General features: G+C 31.3%; 1 non-coding gene across 1 annotated transcript; it reads right to left on the reverse strand.

Moving 5' to 3' along the window:
* Positions 1-999: 999 nt before the first annotated feature.
* On the reverse strand, positions 1,000-1,164 carry LOC118921178 (U1 spliceosomal RNA). The gene has a single exon (XR_005028223.2). It is a non-coding gene; the product is annotated as a U1 spliceosomal RNA (small nuclear RNA).
* Between the last annotated feature and the right edge of the window lie 4,275 nt (positions 1,165-5,439).

Genomic DNA, 5,439 nt, shown 5'->3' on the forward strand with positions numbered 1-5,439 from the left:
AAGATCCCTGTTCTGAAGACTAGGTATCAATTTTAACATAGTGTAATATTTGCTAGATAGGAGAAAGTGGGTGCTATATTGTGCATTTGTACTTTCTGTTTTCAAATAGCATATTGCTTTAGTTCCTCATAACAATTCAATAGATATTGCCCTGTAACCATAAATTTTACATTGAAGAGAACAGATATCCAGGATCAATCTATAGATACAAATCATCCTTTTGTGAAATGTGACTATAATTAATGACTGTAGTCAACAGCAGAATTAAACTTTGAATGGAGAGGAGGCTCAGGGTGTAAGAGCAGGGCTGATGGAAGTACACATCCTAGGTTTGAATCACCTTTTGCTGCTAAGTATCTGTTGCTCCAATGAGGAAATTAATTAACTTCCTTGTGCCTCAGTTCCCAAATATTTAATGTATTTACCATGGAGTTGCTGTTCTAATTAAATTAATCCATTTTTGTACTGTACTTAATGCATGGCATAGAGTAAATGCTATATTTGTTTATTAAGCCAATGTACTTGAAAGAAAATTATGATTTGTCAATCTTCTGAAATTCTAAAAAAAAAAAAACAACAAATTTTCGTTGGGGTATATTGGTAAATAGGAAACACTTTTCCTATTGATGAATTTGTTCTTAAATGGAAAAGGGGATGTATGGGAAACAATCACAGAATTGAAAGCATTCCCGATAGGATTTGATCTGAAGAATCAGATACCCACTGCAGTTATAAATGAATATATTTGATTAAAATATTACATGTACCATGCTTTATAAAACTTATAAAAGAAATCGCAGTTCATTCTTCAATCCTACATATAACTAGTTAACCATTTCCAAGGGAAAGAACACTTTACCCTCTTTAAAAATTTTTCTAGTACTGAAGTCAAATCTACATCAACATCTTAATATTTCAGTTACAAACATGATCTATTTAATTCCTGCTTTGTAAGTTGTATATATAGCATTCTTTATTATTTAATTGTTAAAAAATTTTTAGGGGAAAGTGTGAACGCAGTCCCCCACTACCACAAATTATGCAGTTGTGTCTCCCACATTTGGGGAAAGCCCAGGGGTCAGCACATCTGGAGTGCAACGGATGAGCCTCGCCCTGGGAAAACCACCTCTGTGATCATGTTATCTCCACGGCCAGGTTAAGTGCATATATATAGCATTATTTTAGAACCACTTTAATTCCCCAACATGTGAAATTCATTAGAAAAATATATTTGTAGTCTACCTTAAATTAGTTCATACGGACTTGTTACAGTTTTAATGACATGCGTTGAGTATTTTGGAAATAATGTAACTAAAATTCGTAATAAAATTGTTTCTAACTTAGCTGCAAAGATGCAGAATATGTTGTTCACCCCAATAATTGATATCTAGAATAGCATCTTAATGATTACATGGATATTTTCTTTTAGAAATAATAGCAAAAAAGCTGTCTTTCTATAAGATAAAATGAATTATTTATAGTATCATATCTCTCTTATATTCCAGGCTTATAAAAATCCTACAGACCAATGTAACATTCAACCATATAAATAAATATACACTCACAAATAGTGAGTTTCCTTGGATATTTTTTTGAAAAGTTGAGGGCTATAAATGGATGAACAAATAATGGATGAATATATGAATATATAATCTAAATTTTCAACTTATTTTCTCTTTCTTGTGTTATAACTACTTTATATTATGCCTTACTTCATCTCTATAGTTTGAGGTATTTTGGTACAGCAATCATGCCTTAATCATTGTTCCTATCATGGTGCCTGAATTACATAAACTTGATTCGCAATAAATATTTATTGAAATGGCATACATAATTTTTATTTTCCTAGAGTTCCCCCAATCTGAAACTTTGTATATTCAGTTGTTTCTTAATATAAATATTTTTGTAATCATCTTTCCTTAGGAAATGTCCAATTATCAGCACTATTCTCAACAGTTACAACCTTATTGTAACAGAAAAATACAAGGCTTTAGTGTTAAAAGGCTAAATAATCTAAGAAATAGTCTAAGCCTATTCACAGCAAAGTTACACTTTATATGCATACAAATGATAAGTTACTTAAGTAAATCTTAGAATTTTCAGAAAACACTGCCCTGGTGTGAATTTCAATTCCAAAGATACCAAGCTTGCATCCATCAACAGAAGCTCAGTGTATCTAAATCTTTGTGTGGTATGACTGAAAGGGAATTGCTTTTGAGACATTTTGCTGCAATTCGGTAGCTACCAAAAGATTCCACTGCCCTGCAGGAAATGATGGCCTTCAGAGTTATAATCCTCTCCACATGACTGTAACAAGAGTTCTAAAGGGTTTTTCTCACTGCGTTACTATGCACTGTGTCTCATTAGGCTATCTACGGTGCAGTAGTTACAGAAAGACTTGACAGATCTAAAATGTCACTACAATCACTTTTACCAAGTGCTGTCACCCATGTTTGGTCTCCTTTTAGTTTTGTGGAAGGAAATGTAGACGGGCCATAAAGGTCTTTCTTAATGGGAACAAGCAATCTGGTCTCAGCTTTAAAATAAGGGCTTTTGTTAAACTGTGAACATCTTGACAGAAATTCACCCTGGTGAACACTGTATTTATTAAGATAAAGGTCACCTTATCTACATTCATTGATCTGCTTGATGGTATACATGAAATTTATCTATTTATCTAGTCCTTTCTTTGTATATGCATGTGTATATAAAAACACAAGTATAGTCCCTCAGCAATATACATTTTTATAATTTACTTAGTCTTTCATATAATTTAATGAGATTTCAGGGGCCAAAAAAATAGTACTAATTTTTCTTGCTTGAGTTGAAAATTAATCATAAGATAGGCAGATATATCAAGCAGGTAGAAGCCAGAAATAATGTTGAAATACATGCTATACATGTGATGGCAAGTCAGCACCCTAAACCAAACCTAGAATCAAATTAGGAGAAACTGCTCTTATTTCACTTAGATTAAGAGGAAAAGATGCATAAAGGTCTAGGATAAAAGAGGCACATAATAGGTTGCTTAAATTCACTATAATCTTTGCCTGCAGCAGTATTAACATAAATAGTTCTTGTGGTTAAGGACTGAAGCAGCTAAGTTGATTAACTGGGAAGACTAAGAGTTTAGAACTAGAATCTTAAGAATCATTTACTGTTCATAATATTTCTTTCTCTGAAAAGTCATTTGAGCAAACTTGTCTTAAGAATAAGAATAGTAGCTATGGCAAGGATTGGTGATTAGCACCTACTACCAGAAGCACACCTGAGTGAACTTTTTATTTTAGTTATTTGTTGACATAACTGCCTTCTACTTTGATTTAGACACGTGGTGATTAGGGACTCCACTTTATTAATATCTTGCTTAAACAGTGTATGGCATATGTGCGTAAGAAAATGTGTGAAAGTCGGAATGAAAAAATACACTTACGAAGTTTTAATATTATTTGGGGAAGTAATTTTATAGATATATAGTTAAAATTAATTATTTCTTCCTTAATGTTACCATTGCTTTAATAGAGTTCATCTGTAAATAAGTTACATGAGTTCCAAATCCTGGCTTTATAGAATATTGTCTGTGTAAATTCGATAATTTACCCATCTTTTATTTGCCTTTCATTTTATCAATTGTAATATGGATATTACATTAGTTCTTACCAATATTTCATAGCTTTTAATATATAATAAAAATTAAAATAATATATATATGTGTATGTATGTATATATATATATATATAATTAGAGAAGTGTCACATAAAAACAGTTTATGAGTGTTGGCTAGACTGATTACTATATTTCTGTAGCATTACACATCTATTTCCAATAACTGGAATGTGTGTTTATTACAAACATCTTTTCAATGTTATTTGAGTTTCTTTTTCTAGTACTTAACAGTTAGCAAGTGAAAATGAAAGGAAATAAGAAATATAAGAGGCAAGGAAGTGAATCTAAAGATAAGTCTTTAAATTTCTTCTTCTGTCTCCTTTTCTTGTTGATATCACTGTTTTCTTAAACCCACTTGCAAAAATTGTCTATGAAACATAGTATGTGCTTTACTATAAGCTGATCTTGTTAGATTCATGTATATTATTTTATCTTTTTATCTTAACATGCCCTTTTGAAATTTTCTAAGCCATACAAGTGAAACTGAAGTTCCCTAGGATTTCTCCATCATGTTGTTAAGCATTTAATACTTCTTAATTAACTACTTGATATATGATGCCTCATTTGTCTGGAGTACTTCTCCATGCACCACCCCACTCCTCCTGTAGTAGAGGTTTGGTGTTGGTATGGGGAGGGAAATCTCCTGATTCTTTTGTTTCCAATTAAGTCAACTTTTCCTTGCCTGCCTTTTCAAAGACTTTGATGTCTCTTATCCTATGTTCTCACTGACTTTTGAAAAATTGCAGAAATATCTTGGAAGCTTAATGAGTATTTGCTGAACAAAAGAACAAATAATGAGATGAGAGCAAGAATTTGCATGATTTAACAGTGATTCCTTAAGTTAAGTTATCCATGCACACTGCTGCTTGCACCTAAGAAGATTTGGTCATGTAAGTGTAACAGATGAGGGCTCTCTTACAGATAAATTTACTATTCAAGGGGTTCTAACCAAGCAATATCCAGAGGAGCCTGGAGGGGTAGAGAAGAGTTAATTTTGCTTCAAGAGTGGAAGGATACTTTTGGTAAGCAAATACTATAGTGTCTTCTTTATAAGTAAATGCTGATTTTATTGCCAAGAATTTATTTTCTATTTCATAATAGAAATATAATATTTAATAGACTGAAAAATAATTCTGCTTTTGTTCTTTTTTATCAGCATACATTGTACATGGCTGATTCTCAATCTCAAAGGGAAAGAACTTTTAATTAACAAAATTAGCAAAGTAGTGATGATGTTACTTCAGGGTAAAAATATGAGTTAAAAAAAGTAGTTAAACCTCAAACTCACCACATGGATTTAGGGATCTAGGAGTCAAAATTAAAAATAAAATCCTTTGTAATTATTTATGTTGAAAACTGAAGTCAAATTTGTAAATTCAACTGAATTCATGGTTAGAAGGGAATTTCTCCTATTAAAACAGAGAAAATATTTTGGAATCTGGAAAAAATTTTTTATAAGATGTATAGAAAGCACATGTAAAACAAAAAAACAATAAAAGTAGTTACTTATTTTGGAATAATTTCCTCAAATGCTTAGTGAAAAAATCTAATATTACAAATCAGAAGAGAAAATGTCATAGGTCAAAAAAACCATATTTGTGCTATTTAGCTTGCCTATGAATCATTAATAAAGTCATATTCCTCTAGTGAGAAGACACAATGGTTCTCTTTTATGTAGATAAAATTTATTTTTTAAATAGACTTAACAAGTTGTAAAATACCTTTCAAAGTAAAGGCTGAGAAAATATAGCCTTACTTGTTATCTTTTTTTAT

The sequence above is a fragment of the Manis pentadactyla genome, chromosome 13 (assembly GCF_030020395.1).
Source record: "Manis pentadactyla isolate mManPen7 chromosome 13, mManPen7.hap1, whole genome shotgun sequence".
Lineage (NCBI taxonomy): Eukaryota > Metazoa > Chordata > Mammalia > Pholidota > Manidae > Manis > Manis pentadactyla.